General features: G+C 39.1%; 1 protein-coding gene across 2 annotated transcripts in view; it reads right to left on the bottom strand.

Moving 5' to 3' along the window:
* LOC122861485 (leucine-rich repeat and fibronectin type-III domain-containing protein 2) overlaps positions 1 to 18,051 on the bottom strand; it is a 128,517-nt gene that overhangs the window by 46,722 nt on the left and 63,744 nt on the right. For both annotated transcript variants that reach the window (XM_044165945.1, XM_044165944.1), the window contains one exon: positions 14,459 to 14,595. The gene's annotated coding sequence lies outside the window, so the exon portion shown is untranslated. The remainder of the gene's footprint in view (positions 1 to 14,458; positions 14,596 to 18,051) is intronic.

Here is an 18,051-nt window from a genome sequence, read left to right as displayed (position 1 = left end):
TGTTTTGTGTGGGAACGTTTGGTAAACTCAAGGTATAGAGGTAATAGCTCTTGTTTTACAGTTTAGGTCAAGAACCTGATTCAGAATGATTAAAAGTGTGAGAGACAATGGCCCCAGGTTTTGAACACATAATGCAAAGTTCTGATAAATATGAGAGATCATTTTTATAAGAAGACATTAATCAATTTGGTAGAAATGTGGCTATGCCTTCTATTAAATGAAGGTGTTTGAAAGCTTGTTTTCCAAACAAACTGTTGGCTTAGTTTTCTCACTCAATATTGCAGCGAATTAAATGAATGATTCAAATATCTTTTGACTTTGAAATTCAGACTTACAGGAGTAAAAAAAGGTGCATAATACAGGTGGAATCCAGACTGATGAAGAATTTAATCAAACGTTCTGTTTGTGTCAAATTCCATGCACGGCCTATTGAGCTGTATTCACCTTAAAAGTCAGGAAACAGAGTTGTAACATTTCCATCTATGACAACTGAAAATACAGGGAACACAGTAAAACATTTTCAGACTTCATTATTTAAGTAAGCCATCCTTGTTCCACAATATCCAGAATATAATGTTCCTTCTTCGTTCCTAAAAGTGGAGAAAATAGGAAACATAAAGCCTTGAAACTCATCCTAACCCAAACCACCATTGAACTGATCCTACTAACAAGTTGTCTGTGTAGCTAAAGCCTGATATTGCTTATTCCTCTGTGCCACAGAGCTCCATTGTTGTCCAAAAACTTTAAATTAAAAACACATCAAGAAGCCACACTGTTTCACTGGATGACATGTTCCTTTAATACCATGAACAAGGGCACTGTATATTTTGAATAGATCCCACATACATCCCTCCCTGCTTTAAATACCAACTAGAGCACCAAATGTGTGTTAATCCGCCGCTGAATATAGTCCCAAACAAATACACTAGATATTCTAATTTGAGCAATGTTTTCTAAGAACTACAGTGGCCAGCTGTTTCAGGAAAATGCTGAGTCTTTTCTAAAGATGAAACTATATATTTGTGAGCCATTTTTAAAGATTTACGTCTTTAGTAGAAATGAACAGGCTTGGAGCTGAGTGGCACAGACAGCTTATGGTAGGGAAGTTTGAAAGTATTGGGATACAGACGTCGTGGGACTTGTTAACAATAAGAAAAATATAGCTTAACACCTTATCCTTTAAACACCAATGATGAATTGCTTTTTGTTAGATATTAAACTTGTGGTATTCAGACTATAAAGTCATTAAATGAAAATAAATAACCAAAATTAAGGTCCAGATTTAAAAAAATCCCCATTACTGTAATGTACTGTACTATTAAAAAGAATTGTTGGGAGCCAAATTATTAAATTAGGGTCATAATTTGTGAAAAAGCTTAGATAAGGCCCTTAATAACACACTTCAGTATATTGAGCACTGAAAGAAATTAATATAAAGGGTCAAATTATATCTAATATTCAGACATTTTTAGTGAGTAGAAAACCAGAGTGTGGCAGAGGGAAGAGAGCAATTGCTGATACAGAAAAGCCTGACTAATTTATCCTGCTTCTCTGCCGTACAGTGGCAAGGCTACAACCTCTCAGATGTGTTTGGGATTTTGAAAAAAATTACATGAAAACCACTTCAGCCATCAGCCAGCGCAGAAATAAGCCAAAAGTGAGAAATTACAGGATTTAGATCAAGTATTTTAATTTTATTTTATTTTCAAAGATCAGTTATCATACAAGTCCAGGGCTCAACACTAACTTTTAAAAGTGGTTTCCTGGCTGGCAACCAGGCATCAGGTTTTGCTTCCCAAAACTGAAAATATGGTTGCCATTTTTAGTCACCTTATATTTAAAGTAATTAAGATAACCTCAGTATTTAAAACAGGTGAGAGTGCATAGGTTAAATTAAGCAAAGGCTCTTATGCTGAATTGCAGGGGATGTGTTTAAACAATAGAGTTATGCAGCTGTGTGATGGGTGTAACCTAATGGGTGCAATTTGCCTAATCTGCGCGGGTCTTCAGACCGCGGTGGAAACGCAGACAGCAAAGGGCTGTAGGAACTTTTTAGTTCCTTGACAAGTAGCTCCTGGGAATAAAAGTTCCGTGCACTTTGGGTGGAAACGCGGCTTATGTGTTACCAGCAGTGTTGCCAACTCTCGCGAGACAAATAAGCAACCGCAGCTTCAAAAACAAGCCCAAAATGAATATACCCTGTTACAACCTCAGTGCAAACAGGCTCAATAAATGAGGCTGCAGCATATTAAAATGAAACCACTCGGAGTTTGAAAATCCAAAACATATTTTATTTATAATAGCTTTGCTGGTTACTCTTGAATTTTAGGGTGATGCTTTTATTTATTTTCTGTGCTAGCAAACACAACACACAGCCATTCAGTAACTATTGTGCTGCAGCCTGAGCTTGTCTACACACTTTATCTCTGACTAAAGTAATGTGCGTAACTTACCCCTCAGCTGTGACCAGCGTAAACAATGAAAACTCGAATATGACGATGTGGTCATCTGCTATATCGCACATTAATTGATATTCGCACAGCCCAACAATTAAATTTATTTTGAGGTGCATGTTTTGCTGTTGTCCCTATTTTTTATATGCTCAAAAGTGGTTGGCCAATGTGGTGGCCAATGGCAACCTGGCAACGGTTACTGTTGAGCCCCACAGTATAACTCTTCTAGTGCATTGTAAGTGAGTAAATCTTTTTTTTTTCTTTTTCAGTAAAATATGTATCAGTCACGAGGCTGTAAACAACAGCCGCCGGCAGCTGGCAGGCGTTTTGCATTCTGGCTCAAACTAAAAACCCTCTGCTTTGTGACCACAGTATGTGTGTTTTATTCACTCTGTATTTCAATTCCCTTTAACTTACTCGTCAGTTTACACCACAGAGGCTACAACACATGGTGTCATCCACATTACGCATCATTGAGTCATTAGCAACTGGCTCACACTCAGCTTCAAAAGCAGACAGAGAAAATGGACACAAACGCCTCTTCTCTTCCACAGCTCTCCTTGGACATTACACGCGTGTCAAAGTTGTTAGTGGGTATGGGGCAACAGACACACTGGGGTCTCAATGACAAGCCAAGTCCCCCCTCCCCCCCTGCAACAACGTCCCACATTGCACCTCCTGTGGAGAAGTGTAATCACATTTTCCGCAAGGGTGGTTCTAGTACCCATGAGAAAAAGGTTTATTGAATTCACACACATTGTCATTACGCAGTCCCCTCAGTATCTGCGGCCACTTATATCCAGCTTGTGCGGTATAAAGAGCATCAAAGCTAGGAAACACACACTTGTCGTTACGCTAGGAGTGCTTTAGATAACACACAGAGGGAAATTACAGGGTAGGTTAGGGGATGTGTGTTGAATTGTATTTGGTGGTTTTGTGAGCACAAAGTAGATTTACTGTTGAATCCATGAAGCAATAATTTGCCAAATTTTGCCCAATTTTCTACTGTCACTAAGTATAGTGATAGTGATTATACCTATTCCGCAACTTTTTTATCCATTTTACTTGCCATATGGCAAGTAATGCTAATTAGCACTAACAACAAAGTACAGTTTAGGATTATCGTAATGTCATTTAATTTGCAGGTATTTGGTCACAAACCAATTGGACAAATTAAATGTTGACTTGATGATGATGCCAGAGGAAAAGTCATGGGATCATCGTCACATTCATGTCCCCCTCATCCTGTGGTCATCCAAAACTAGTGGTGGTGCTAGATTAACACTCTAAAGTTATTAGGATTTATCCTTTGGGGACCATGGACTTCCATGTCAATCCATCCAATAGTTTCAGTATTTCAACAAAAACAAAACTAATCCATTTAGAATAAACTAAGCAGAACATCACTTGTTTAATGTTCAGTCTGTAACCGCCATCATTCCTCCATTAGAGATCTAGAAGTGGGCTAAGAAGTTCTTTGGCCTGTTTAGAAGTACAAACTATGTCATCCCTGACGTCTAAGCATGGAGGAGTACAAGTATGTTTACTCCAGTTTGGATGGCACAGGCAGACTGGCCATCTGGAGCCTTTTTTCACTGGGAGGTTGGTGGATGTGTGGGCCAAGCAAAGTTTGAATAATGTCCCACAGTGGTTGTGGCTAGTAGTTGTCATGAGTACTGTGCAACCGCAGTCCATCTTTCTACCCCCAGGTAATGTTACCTTGGTGACATATAATTTGAGTGTCGAAATGTAAAAATGAAATGTAGTGTAAAATTGAAGATGAAAAAGGCAGGAGACCAGAAACACAAGGTAGGGCTGTGAATTTGAAAAAAACAACAACCCTGAGGCAAAAGTGGCCTAATGCCACAAATTGACTCATTCATTTGGCAGAACTTACATCAGTGTAGAGCCGCATATTGTCGTCACTGAGTCTAAGTGCTCTGTCCTCCTGCCTTTAAGTGCCTCCAGGATTTATTCCCTCCTGGTGAAAGGAATACCAACAAAGATCCAGAGGTTCTGAATGTAAAAAACAGTCAACTGTACATGTATTCAAATTAAAATGTATTTTTAGCACTTTTTGTGTGGAGGTGTGGAGTGGAGGTGACTAAAATCATTAGGAAATGCTGCAAGGTTTTCTGGATTTGTAACTTTGTCTCCAAACGGTATGACTATGATAAACCAATGAGACCACAATTCAGACCAACAATAGCACAAATGAACGCAGCCTTCTCATTCATGTCAATGAGACCAGTGCGTTGATCTGTGGAGATGCATGGGGTCGTCCGGCAAAAAAGGTGGAATCTGATGCAACAGCACAGTCACAATATCATCTAGCAATGCAGTGTGGTTGGTCCATTAAATATGTGCATGCACCCGTATAGGGTAGACTAACTTGTAGCATTGTGTAATGTAGTATCTGCCTTGAAAGAATCAAGACAGAGCAGAGAATCGAGAAGTTTGCACAGCCATGGTTACTCTGAGTTGTAAAACCCTGCCTCAGAATAGTGCAAACTGCTGTGCATTGTGTTGATGTCTGATAAGCCTTTAAACTAGACTACCTGGTTTGTGTCTCTTCTTCTCACTGGTACCTGTAGCAACACGCCCACACCAATGCAGACCTCTTGCATTTTTATGTGGTACTGGGCTATTTTTGATGTGAACCATGGCCTAAGAGGGCACCAGGATCTCAAACAACTCTACCTGTGCTGTGTGTGTGTGTGTGTGTGTGTGTAGAAGAAACACTGAAACAATTTAGAAACATGGATGTACAAATGTATGCCTCTGGATTCATCTTCAGTGGCATTCTTGAAATCATTGTGTGTTTTGGGTCTCAAAAAACAACCTGAACAAAGCCTATGATTGCATTAGGATCAACTCCACAAGTGCTTACAGCAACACCAAAATATGTAAAAACAGTAAGCCTATTTGTTTATGGCATATACAAAGGCACAACTGTATGTTGAATATGAAAAAAGTCTATGTCGAAGGTTGACTTCAAACCACAGACAAGTTTTGGCAGCAGGCCTTTGTCACTGTGTTACAGATAAGGCATCAGACATAACATATGGGATACATGGAGAGTTGCGCATGTGTCGGCGTCTGTGTTTACCCAGCAGAGGCTCTGTTAGAATTTAACTTTTTATCCAGTTTTAGGCCAGTATTTCAACAATGCACTTTTAGATCTTGGTCACTTTTAACAATATCTTTATATCCTGTCTGTTTTTAAGCTTCAGTTTCAGTTGTTTCAGTTTGAACCTGTGTCCCTCTCCCTTCTGTGGGAAGTAGTTTGTCATCTGAAGCCCACAACATGCCCAACTGAATACATTCCCTCACTCCTACTAAGGGAGGTGTTTGACATTGTGGGCCCCAGCATCCTGTCTATCATTAATTGTTGCCTTTCCACAGGTTGTTTCCCCTTGGCAATTAGGCCGATTTCAAAGCTTCCATTTTTTTCCAGAACTCTGGAAAAAGTAGTCTACCAGCAACTACATCCCTTTTTAAGGGAAATGCTTCTTCCTCCTTGGTTCCGTTTACCTGCGGGGTTCCTCAGGGCTCTGTTCTTGCATCTCTCCTCTTTTCTCTCTATATGCTCCCACTGGGTCCCCTCATTAGGAAGCATGGCATCTCCTTCCACTGCTTTGCAGACAATACCCAGCTTTACCTCCCGCTAAAATGCCACAGCCAACCAGTCATTGCAGCCTCTATTTGACTGTTTCCAGGACATTAAAGACTGGATGTCAAAAAAGTTTTTGACATCCACAAGTTTTTGATGTTAAATGAACTAAAAACTGAGGTACTTCTCTTTGGCCCCAGTGAATCAACCAGCACTCGGCCCACTTTCATCCTTTCTGAAACCACATGCAAAAAACCTTGGGATGATTTTTGACTCTGCTTTTAAATTTGACAAAGAGATAAACTCTGTGGTGAGAGGAAGCGTTTTCCAACAGCGAGTCTTAGCCAAAGTAAAACCCTTCCTAACATTCCAAGATTGTGAAAAAGTAATCCATGCTTTCATTACTGCTTGACTCGACTACTGCAACTCCTTGTACATGGGAGCCAGTCAGTCCTCACTCTCACGTCTGCAGTGTGTGCAGAACGCTGCTGCGAGACTTTTAACTGGTTCCCGTAAGCATGAGCACATTTCCCCCGTACTTGCCTCCCTCCTCTGGCTTCCTGTCAGTTTTAGAGTTCATTTTAAAACTTTACTGTTTGTCTACAAAGCACTTCATGGATTGGCTCCCCCTTACCTATCTGACCTTTTAACCCCTTATACCCCAACTAGGTCACTCAGGTCCGCTGACCAGTCAATTTCTGGTCGTCCCAAGGGCCCCAGTCTGTGGAACAAACTGCTCCACCACATCAGATCTGCCCCCTCGATCGTGTCATTTAAAGCACAGCTCAAGGCTCACCTCTTTTCTTTGGCTTTTAATTGTACTTAAATTGCTATATTTGTATCTTGCTCTCTGTCTGGGTATACGCATGTTTTCTTGTTGTTGATTGTTGCTCTGTTGATCAGTTTTTATGCATATGTATTGTAAAGCACTTTGGTCAGCTCATGTTGAAATATGCGATACAAATATATTTGACTTGACTTATACCCTTATTTGGTGGTACAATTTGTGAGCAATGTGAAAGGCCAACTAAAGTTACAAGAAGGGGAAAACCCTATTTCTTAAAGGAGACCAGGAAATGTAGTTGCCTGTAAAGTAAGCTGTATAACAAACAAGTGTCTTTTCACAACTAATTCTCCCTCCCTTATTTCGCTTTGACAGATGTCGTCCCCATAATTACACCATAGCGTGTCCTAATGTATATTCTGTGGATATGTGAGACTATTGGTTTAAATATTTGTATCTTTCAGATTGATTTAGGAAAGTCCTTTTTCTCATTTGGTTAAAATGACCCTTAAAGTCCTACAGAACATGTTCAAAAACATGTTTTTTATGTCATAATCTATTTATCGTTGACATTGTGTATAATATTGTTTTGTAGTATTTTGGTTATTTCTTCCTGCGCTTTACTTTCCATTCTTTTATAACATTTGTTTGTTGTTTTTTTTTCATTTGTTTGGTCTGCAAATAAAAAAAATTAAATAAAATTTTAAAAAGTCACACTCAGGGTACAGTTTAGATAGAGCTAATACAGTCTTTTGTATTCATTCATGAGGTATTCTCTGTCAACTTTTACTCACAATTGCACACTATACACTATTACTTTTACCGTTGTGTTTTGTAGGGGATAAATGCTGGGAAAATTACAAGATGAAGGATGTTTTAAAATAACTAGCATGAATGTTAAAATGACTTTCTGAATGTGGTGATTCAGAGAGAACACAGCTGTGATCTGTTGCCATGACTGTAGTTGCCTCTGTGGGTGTGGCCTATATAAGGATCTGTCTGGTTGCTTTGCACCTAAGCATGAATATAGAAGAGCACTGGTGCATAGGATTAAGTTATATTGTTATGTATTGAGTTATGATACAAATCCTTCCATACGTATGATTAAAAACAAAGGAGCTGAGATTTAAAGAGTGGAGATTTAGTAGGAAGTTCTTGTCTTTAATAATAACTGAATGAATTGTTTTTCATTGTGACATGTATTTTCCACGCGATATTAAAATCAAATCACAACACAGAAAACAAAGTGAAGAGGTGCATTGCATTTCAGTTTTGTCCAGTCTTGAGCAGCATCGACCTGCCAACACTAAATGCAAAGCACTACCATTAGTCTTCATGAGGAGGTGCGATGGAGCTTTTTTCTTAACTGTCCAATCACAGCTCAGGGGCGGGACCACAGCCAGGGCTTATGCTGCTCCTCATTTACCTCGGAATTTGAAAGTTGTAGCTGGGAGTTGATCGCGTTCTGACTGGGAACTCAGAAAGTCCGACTTCCCAGTTCAAATGAAACGCAGCATACGTGGCACTGATGGCAGCCATGACAGACAGCATTACACATTAAAACTGTTTCCTGTAGGCTAGCCTTCTCTGAATGGGCTGGAGGATAGAGTGCAGATCAAACACAAATGACACAGAAAACACTATATTTCTCTTTACCTTAGCACATGATTATGAAAAATATACATTCACAAGCATCTACTTGAGCCATGCAACAAAAAAATTACATGCACACTGCATTTAGTCATTGTTGGAATGATACAACAGGTACAATAGCCTTATTTTTAGCTTTGCAACCATGCTTTTTTTAAAAATTGTATCCAATGAGGTTCCATACAGGAACATGGAGTATTTTAATTAAAGAAAAGCATAGTTACAAGGTTTTAGCACCACAAAGATATGCTACATTTAATGCAGTTTATGAAGAAAAAAGCTGTTGAGTAATATTCAGCTGTTATCCCCTAAGCCACCCCTGGTTCCTCAGTTTAATGCCTTGTCAGACACTGTTAACTCTTCGCTCTGGTGAAGTATTAGACACCCATTCCCTCACCCTCTTGGATTAAAAAAAAAATCCTTACCACAAGTCACTTATAAATGGAACACCCCATCACTCAGAGCATATTTCTGATAGAGAGCCGAAGCTGCTCAACTTTGTGATGCTTTAGCAACGTTTGTCAGAGGACGTTATATGACTGGATGGACGTGCTGCATCCTGGATTTTCAGATGCAGATTGACGACACGGCTTCCAATTGGTCTCAGTTGTTTCCAAGATGAATCAGAAAGGCTTTTAATAAGGAAATCCAAAGAGCTCACGGGCTGTACGGGTAACTTCAAAGCGAGGTTAATATAGATCCCCTGAGCATTTGCCGTGCTGCCACAACCTTTACGCAAGCTCAAGAGCAGACAGAATTTTGCTCTGTCAAGACAACTCACTTTTTCAGGCTATAAAAAGTACATTTGTTTTTCCAATCTCAGAACCTCAGGGCAAGTTTGGTTTAAGAATACTGCAATAAAAAACAACGAATAACAGCAATAAATGCAGAGATGGATGTTGCCCTAAGGTTTAACCTGGAGTATCAAACACCACATGCACACATAATATTAACTATCCCTGCAAGCTGAAAAGCTTACAAAGACATATTAACCCGAGTGCAAAAGGAAAACACTTCAGCCTCAGTGTAGGTGAATACACTTTGTGCTAAAGGCCAGCTTTACTGTTGATAGAGGCCGGTGTGAAAGTCTATAACAAGCAGCACGAGTGTAATCCATGCAATTTTCTCTCCACCATCAAGATGGAGCGAGTGCAGCTGCCTTTCCACGTGTTATCTGGTCCCGCGGCTGACAGAGACATCAAAATCCTAACACACATACTATATTGCACATGGCAAATTCATGACATCTGCACATGCTGCCAAAGATGAAAGCTGAGTCTGGTACAAGGCATGTGGGAATAGATGTACAGTAACTAGAGCCTTGGGGCCTGACTTAATGAGGAGGATTAGTGAACCATGATAGGGCTCTCGTGTGCAGCTATAAGAGGGGTGGTGAGGCTGGTAGCAGTGAGGGCTGGATGGATGAGGGAGCACTAGTTTGTCAGGTAGAGGACGGGCTCACCTCGGCTCCCAGGAACCTCTTAAATGAGACAGAGGGAGTGCAGACCGATAGATGAGGCCAGATTGTAAAAGCTGACAAGTGCAATCAGTAGATCGCACGGTGATATTAACTTGCTATCATCTTTTTGATATCCCGCTGAGATGGGACGGAGGTGGAAGGCAATTCCCAGGTTCAACAAATGTGATATGTCCTCTCAGCATTGCAAATGTTCATGACCCATTTTTCAGCACAAACGTTACGTGACTTTAGAGCACATTATGAATCTATTTCTAGTTAATTGCTTAATTTGCCAATAATATGCTATCAAGAGGCATTTTACGACTTCACTGTTCCCATTAAAGCAGATGGGACAGATATCTTTTGGAGACAGACTTCTGTATTAAAGACCAATAATGGTGACATATTTATCTTGTTTATTAGGTTTTGTTCACTACTTTGAGTGCCACCTCTACATTGCTCTCATGTGGCAAATTCTCCGACATCTAGTGGCGAGATTGATCTTTTGAGCACATCTAATCTCTGAATCAAATTTGAGGTTGGCCAACATCCTGGCATCAAGTGCTGCATTTCTGCAAATGCATCTTACGAAGGCCCCGTCACACCAGAAGGTGGCACAGCGAAGGTTATCTGAGCGTCCTCATGAAATACGAAGAGCTAGGTAGTAACTACTTGCAGGGCTAGTTGGTGAACTACCGTAGCTGGAGAGGTAACAGCTAACATGCTAGCCAACTGGGAACATGCTAGCATTAGTCAGTCACAATCATAGTGAGGCTAGCTCTCCAAGCTAGCTGCAGTTAACAAGCTTAATAGTGAATGGCACAATACATTCACAAATTTATTTAAAGTGAGACTACGTCACTTTTGTTAAACATCGGCTAATGTGCTAAACGGCTAAAGTGACAATTACGGAAAAATAGTAAATTCTAAAACATAGTGTAACAGTAGCGCAAGAGAAGAGTCATAAAGTCAGTAAACTGACTGTAATGTCAGTTCCACAGCAATTAACAGCAAGCTATTGCAGATCAAACCAGACCAAGTGAGGCTGTAGCAGAAAACCCCAAGGATACCTTTTATTGCTTATGAATTGAGCCCATTCTTAATTGTAAAAGCAGATTGTGTTGTCTACTTTATGTCTCATTACTTTCTAAAAACCTTCTCTTCTTATCCTCAAAGATCAGCACTGTTGACAGTGGGTGACAGTTTGCTATTTGTCAATCGTATGTGTCACTGAACTCAACACAAAACATTATCTTGCACCCAAAACCCTGGATCCTACATTTCCCACGCCGATCCTGAAATTCAAGTGATTTCACTTGTGTGACTTTGTCAGACTTTACCAGAGCCACAGAAGACATTATACAACAAAACTGACAAATGAAGAAGATATGGTTTAAGTGTTTTGTCCTCATAGCACTTTAGCGAGACACTGGCTATTGCATAAACATTTACTGTAATGCAATGTGACTTCAGGGTTCATCTCTTTCTGTTCTTCTACATGCCAGAGAAAACCAGCAAGTAACCAAGAACTTTTCAACTCCAAAAAATAAACTGTATACTGTACACCATCTGTCTGGATAGAAGAAAGACTTAAAGAAAAATGTGTCTTTACATGGCAGACATCTTTGGATCAACTTTCTCTCTCTCTGGCAGCTAATTCTGGTCTCTTAGATATATTCTTTGTATGTAATTAAGTAAGCTAAGTCTAGGTTCACAATGCAGCATTTAACTTGGACTTGTTATAATTAGATTCGTGGAAAGAGTTTCATCTAAGACCGTGAGCATTACAGATGACATTTCACTTTCAGTGGAAGAGCACATATAGTTTGAAGACTGACAGTTCTCCTTCAAAAAACTTCTTACGGTGGCCTCACTGCATTGCTTTATCGTTACCTTATGTCTCACGGTGATGATGATTTTGAAGATGTTGATGAGGGAGAACGCCTCTGCCTGCACTAGTGTCATTGCCCTAGATTTCATAAAATGTTTCATTTAGTCTAACTACAGTAGTCTTTTTACAGTATGTGTGCCTGACATTCTGGCAAGCAGTTTTAGTCTTTAGAAGAGCGTCCCATCAATCCAATAGAGAAAACTTCACAAGCACACCCAACACGTCCCTGACATTTTTCAGGAAATCAACCCAATTTGCCTGGCAGATTGCATTTTATCTTTCTCTCAACCCTCCCAATCATTGTAGTCCATTTTGCCTGGGGTATGGCGCCTCCTTGCCATCACTTACCTGAACTCCTTATCTGTTTTCTTCCTCTGAAAGCAAAATTGAAACAAACACGGATTAACTCAATGTCACGGCAGCTTTGTCCCTGGGATAATGGGGGACAATGAGCTTTGCAGTGACAGCAGTAAATGGTGCCAATTTTCTCAGAGAAAGGGAGAATGATGGAATGAGAAAAGAAGAGAAGAGTTTGGGGAGATAGCTTAAGACCCTAATCCAACTTTGTAAATCAGAACGCTTGGGGTTTTGCTGGGTGTTTTGGTCCTATTGAAGTGATATATATCATCCAATCATTGTGGTGCAGGCAGCACAAATGCTGACTGAAGATATGTGACAGAATGGTTTTAAGATTTGGTGAAGAATGTCACATTTCTGTGAGAAGAAAATTTTACATGTTTTGTCTTAAGGGGATACAAAGTTTGGGTGAGTTTTTCTCTCATTGCTAAATATGAAGACGCTATTCATCCATACATCCTCAGTTAACCACAGGCTCCGGTGCTACATGCTAAGTTAAGCATTCACCAGTGGTGGAATGTAACTAACTACATTTACTAAAGTACTGTAATTAAGTAAAAATTTGAGGCACTTGTACTTTACTTGAGTCTTTTCGTTTCATGTCACTTTATACTTTTAGTCCACTACATACTTTACTTCTTATGTCCACTACATTTATCTGACAGCTTTAGCTGCTAGTTAATTTACAAATTAAGATTTTTGCATACAAAACATATGAAAAGCTTGTAAAATATGGTGTTTTGTTATAAATTAAACCACCCAACGGTATATACAAGTGCAGCTGAAATGATTAGCCGATTGACAGAAAGTTAATTGGCAACTATTTCGATAATTGTTAAAGACATTTTTCATGCAATATGAAAATAATAATTTGTTGTAGTCTAATACAAAATAGTTAAAAATGATCTCCAACTCAACCAAATACAACAGGAAAATCCTACTTACACATTAATGCATGATTAATAATAATCTAATGACATAATATATCTAACAGTCAGAGGGGACATTTTTCTGCATTGAGTACTTTTACTTTTGATACTTTAAGTACATTTTCCTGATTATACTTACATACTTTTACTTTAGTAACATTTTCAATGCAGGACTTTTAATTTAACATAGTATTTTTACAGTGTGTATTAGTACTTTTACTTAAAGGTCCAGTATGTAGGATTTAGTGGCATCTAGTGGAAGAATTGAAGGCCCGGTCACACCAGAAAGTGGCACAAATTTGAATACTGCTCGCCTCACCCGCCCGTTCCAAGCGTGCAGGAGAAACTACGGTGGTCACGAAACTTACGAAAAACGTGAAAGGCCCAATCTAGAGCCAGTGGATTGCAGATCTATAGATATTTATATTCTAGCTCTCTGTTGTTAGCAACGTCCATCAGCATCCAACATCCTTTGACATTTTAATTTTGGACTTTTTTTTTTTTTATCCACTGCATGGTATTTTTAATGGTATAGTCTACAAATCTCCAGGTGACCTTTTCATAGCTGTCGATGTCCTGTTATTTCTATACATTTTATGTAAATTGTGTTTATTTCATATAACTAACAGAGCTACTATCTAAACTCATGATATACATTTAAAGCCCCTATAAATTAATTCTCAGGACTGTTGACATTGCCAAGATAATTTAATGTTCCAAGCTTAAGTACTGTATTGCCATCCACTATGAAAGCTAATGATCTACTGGTAGTTGGTCAGTATGATTACAAACACACAAGTAACCATGTTACTCAGAAAAATCAAGGCCAACAAATTGTCTTTCTCCTGCCTGTGGGAGTTTGGTCTCTCTAAACCCCTTCAATGAGTACCAAAAACAGTTTCTTGTATATTTGCTGAAAAGTGACTGTGACCCTGTTAAGTGCATGTAAGCACACTGATGGATGAGTGCCATCCCTTCATCCTAAAACAAATGAGTAAACTGGCCAAAACACTGTGCTCCTTCAGTGACGTGCCTTTAAATGCCAGGTGTGATGTCAAATACAATGTGTTTTATTCGCAAATGAAACATCGGGAAATTTGATGACTTTGATTGTCATTCACTGTACAAGCAAAAAGTCTGAATTAGGTACAAATGACGCAAAAGTAACAGCAATGTGCCCGGTAGGAAATTGTGGTTTGAATGATGCCATCTGTATCTCAGTATGATTTTATCAAAGAGAACATCACTTATAAAATCATTGTATACTGTATGAGTAAACCATCCTCCTCTTCCAGATGTGTGCATTGTGTTTTGGTACTCACAGTAACAGGATCAGTGGTTTGGTCAGGTCATTTATCCCAACACATATTGAGTCATGTCAAGAAGGTGGGGGTCCAAATCGCACAACAACTCTTCTTGATAGTTGTCACATTTGTCTCTGTTGGATCTCTCAGGTCACCTAAAGAAGGAAGAGGCACAGTAGGACAAGTTAGTGAAAGGAAGTTTTGGGTGATGGTTGTTTATATCACAATAACCTGCGAGCTGCAGAGTTCTACGAACCAAAAAAATCATAGGAAATTGGCATTTCTGTGATGAATGATTTTGAATGTTGAAGATTTACTGCAAAACAAACTGTGGGTCTTCTGTACAGAAAGACATGACATTTGAAGTAAAAAACTGCCCTTTTTGATTTGGCCTGCCATGAGATGTATCTGGTGCCAGAAGCACATGGTCGGCCATGACCACAGTGGAATTAAAACATCAAACATTCCAACTGCACTTTAGAGTGCAGGAGGGAGCAGAAAAACAGTATTTTGGCTTTCGGTTTGGTAATTATACCCTGAGCATTTGATTTTAGTCTGTAGAATTAAAGGATGTGTAAATCAGTTTGAGGGGAAATCTAAAGGTAAGGATGTCAGGGTCAGACAGAGACAGATCTGTGAGGTTTTCAGACGAGGTTTCAGAGTCCTCTGGCAATCTGTTTCTATGTTAGTTTTATGAAAGGAGGGAATAGCTGGTGTCGAATAATACAGCATTAATACATGTTCTCATTAAAATTCTGTGACCATGTCAGAGCACATGTCCTCCCAGAACCCACTGCTGCTTCTCATCCTAATGGAAGAAGATAAAAGCACACAGAGAGAGATAGGTAGACACAACAAGGTTTCATAATGTTTATTTTGGTAAAAAAAAAAAAATAAAAAAAAAATGGTGTGTTCTATTCCCAGGCTGCGCCGGCCGAGGCAAATAAACAAAAGCAATATTGAAGTCTCAATGCAATTAGTGCTCTCTTTACAGAACAATACATCTTTCTGCTGAAACAAGGCTCTTCTTAAGGTCTGCATCTGCCAGACGTCTGTCTTTGCCAAATCAGACGATCGGGGTAGAACACTAAATGACAGAAAATCCAACTGGCTGAAAGAGAAGGCGCTGCAGTCTTATGGCAATGGACAAGAGACCAAATGAAATAGTGTCAGTGTGATACTGGATAATAAGCACTGTGTTGCAGCGTTGTGGCATGACGAAAAAAGCAGATTGCTTGATCCCTGAAAATGACCGTCCTTTTTTTATGTTTTCTCCATTAAAAGCCTGCCTGTACCTCCAGAGATGTGCAGCTTATTTAATGGGCTTTTCACCCCAATTCTGAAAAAAAAAAAGTATTCGTATTTGTCAGGGTTTTGAGATATCCGTATATGAAATGATATTTAACAATGAAATAATATAAATGAAATACAACAGCGTTACTCTGGATAGTCCACATGACACGCACTCATCGATTTTCACTGGGACTGTTTCTTCAGTAGGAAATAGCTCCAATGAAAACTGTTTGCATAAAAGTGTGTGGTTCATCAAAGTTTTTTTTTTTTTTTTAAGTATTACTTTACAATGCAGTGAGCAACAAAAAGAAAAATAGAGCCATAATCAAAGAGTTTGCAGGGTGGTGTCATTTTTTTTATCTTTCTAAAGTGTAAGGGTTAATAGTGTTTGTGTTTACCTGCTCTAACATAAGCTGCCATCATTAACATGTCCGGCTAACTAGCTTCCAAGCAAGGAGCATTTCATTAAATAACTAGGTTACATTTGTTTGTGGAGTTACAGGTTATTTAAAAAAAATTTTTTTTTAAAAAAGCTTCATTTTTCAGGACTAACACATCCATTGTATTGGATTTCTGTGTGGATACTGGTGTTTGTACACAGCCCCGGCTCTGTAAATGGGAAATAAACAAACACCACACAACATTATTCCAGCCAGTTTGCCAAGATATGCTGTTGTTGCCATAGTAGCAGGAGAGCTGGTTTGCTTCGCAGCAGCAACTGTAAGGACAGTTTACTATCCCACAACCTAGTTAAGCTAACCCACGACCTAGCTAATGTTAGTTAGGCTAAACGTTCCTATTAAGCCCATCAAATCTGCTTTTCAGACATTTTTAATATATACTGCCCTAATTTAAGTGAGAACATTTTAGTTAAAATGAGTCCAATCTCTCATTTGAAGTGTCAGTAATTCATTTATACTAATTTCAAAAGTCTGGCATGGGCTTAATGTGTACCTAACAAACAAAGCAATATTCTAACATCTGTCTTATTCAAAACACTAATCGCCTACATTTTGATAACAAATGAATACTTATCAAAAACAGGAGTAGAAACATGCAAAAAATGTTATCTTCTGAGAGTACCAAAGCCACTAAACTTCTTCTGGGATCAGCAGGCACATGTCACACATGTGCTTCGATAATTCAATATCAACAAATCAGATTGGCTTACAATAAAACTTGTAACAAGCAGCTTCATTGGAAGAAACATCACACAGCAAAATGTTGATGCAGTTTCTTTTTTATTTGACTCAGAAGTTGCAAGTGGGCTTATATGGTATGTGGGCTTAATAGGGACGTTAACACTATATTACTTGCTGTGTTGTTGTTCGCTCTATATCATGGTATTTGTCATATTAATGGATTTCTCCAGAATCACATACGCCACCTTTAAAACAGGCCAGCTGGAAACCTTAAAAACTCAGCTAAAGACAACATTTGTTTGTTAATGGACATTGTTTAAAAAATGAACATGACTTTTGAGTGGTAACTCTAAAACCGTTGTCATTGTAAACTGTAACAGTAACAGTAACTAAGGGGGGCAGGGCTTGGTGAACAGTCAATCAGGGTGGAGGATGAAATTGCAGAGAATGATATCTCAAAACCTGGGCAAGTAAAACCAACAGTTTATGCCACTATCTTGAATTCTCAAACTGGATTGCCATTTCATTTCTACTTCATTACTGAGTCAGACTTCATGTTGTTCATGTTAGCCGTTTTCTGTTATAAATTGGCGTATTTTGCCCTAAACAATTACTAGTGACTGTTGCATCAACAGCATTTTAATTTAACACAGAAGCAGAAGTAGCAGTCCCTAGGGCCTGTTAAATTTATGTTTGTCATAGTTGATCGAAGAAATATGCCCATTTAAGACTTATTTCTTTTAAGCCAACTTTCCTGTTTGGAAAGGATTTTCACTCTGGCACAGATGATGCCATGATTATTAATCCCACCTACAAAACTCTCATTTGCTCAGTTGTTTCTCCACCCGAGGAAACAGCCGTTGATGAAAATCTCAGATGTCGGCAGTGATTCAAAGGTCTGGAACAAAGCTGAGATACCCCAGGGGTGAAACAGAAATGAACCGACCCTTTATGAGCACACATTTTCCCAAATAGGACAGCTTGATGTTTTTTCTTGGGGTTGTAATCTATAAATTAGAATAAACTGAACAGGTTGAAAAGACAACAATTTGCTCTCTTTGACAGACAATTTCAGTTGTTATGTCATGTGATTTCCTCTGTCACAGTGACAAGCCGCAGAATACCCTCCCAAAATCCCACTGACAAGCTTTTTCTGCAATGTGGGGTGTTACTAAG

This window comes from Siniperca chuatsi, linkage group LG15, assembly GCF_020085105.1.
Source record: "Siniperca chuatsi isolate FFG_IHB_CAS linkage group LG15, ASM2008510v1, whole genome shotgun sequence".
NCBI classification, from domain to species: domain Eukaryota; kingdom Metazoa; phylum Chordata; class Actinopteri; order Centrarchiformes; family Sinipercidae; genus Siniperca; species Siniperca chuatsi.
Note: the sequence above shows the minus strand (reverse complement) of the source record. Positions and strands in the feature narration are given on the sequence as shown.